The sequence below is a fragment of the Schistocerca piceifrons genome, chromosome 3, assembly GCF_021461385.2.
Source record: "Schistocerca piceifrons isolate TAMUIC-IGC-003096 chromosome 3, iqSchPice1.1, whole genome shotgun sequence".
NCBI classification, from domain to species: Eukaryota; Metazoa; Arthropoda; class Insecta; order Orthoptera; family Acrididae; genus Schistocerca; species Schistocerca piceifrons.
The window spans coordinates 281,291,593-281,292,530 of NC_060140.1; positions in this window are offsets into that span (position 1 = coordinate 281,291,593).

A 938-nucleotide genomic window follows, 5' to 3' on the forward strand; every position below is an offset into this window, starting at 1 on the left:
GGAGACCCAACCATCATCTGGCAAGGTGATGTTGAGTGCTTTTTGGACAGCCATTCTCTGGTGCTAACAGACGATGCTCCTAAGGGCCAACCATTAGAGGAGAATACCACTATTATCTCCTGACGAAGCTACAGGAGTCTGTGAAGACACGGCGTCGCGGTAGGCTGTCCAAGGGGCAGATTTTGCAACATGATAACGCCGCAGTTCATTTTGCATATACACAGTCACACGTGATGCTTCTTGCATCTACCAAATTTGCCCCACCCTGCATTCTGCTGACGTGTCACCCAGTGACGCCTTACTTTCTCCTTCACAGACTTCCACTGGGTGGCCCCGTGCTATACTGAACATGATATTTGAATCTATCTTGAGTGGTGTTGTTTCTCAACGCTTGGACGGCGCTCCAGCGAGGTCACGTGATGTCGAGCGGCGATTTAGTGATCAGTACTGTGTTGTCAGTGGTCAGTTTCAAGCTTGTTGTGAATGCAGTTCTACAGAATGCCTTTTTCAATGAAACAAAAATGTTTGTGAAACTTCCTGGCAGATTAAAACTGTGTGGCGGACCGAGACTCGAATTCGGGACCTTTGCCTTTTAGGGCAAGTGCTCTACCGACCTTTTTTCTGTTGATCTTATTTTGTTCGTTCTTGTTCGCTCTATTTGTCCGGAGCGGACGTCCCATGACGCTTGTTCAAGTTCATCATTGAGCTGTTAACTCAGTTTTTTGTATTACATAGGGCAGCTAACCCTCTGACCGAACACGCTGAGCTAGCGTGCCGGCGTTCCGACTGAGCTATCCAAGCGCGACTTGTAATCCGTCCTCACAGTTTCAATTCCGCCAGTACCTCATCTCCTACCTTTCAAACTTCACAGAAGCTCTCCTTATCCGCAGGAGTGCTTCTGGCAGAATAGGAGTTGTGAGGACGGATTGCGTGTCGTG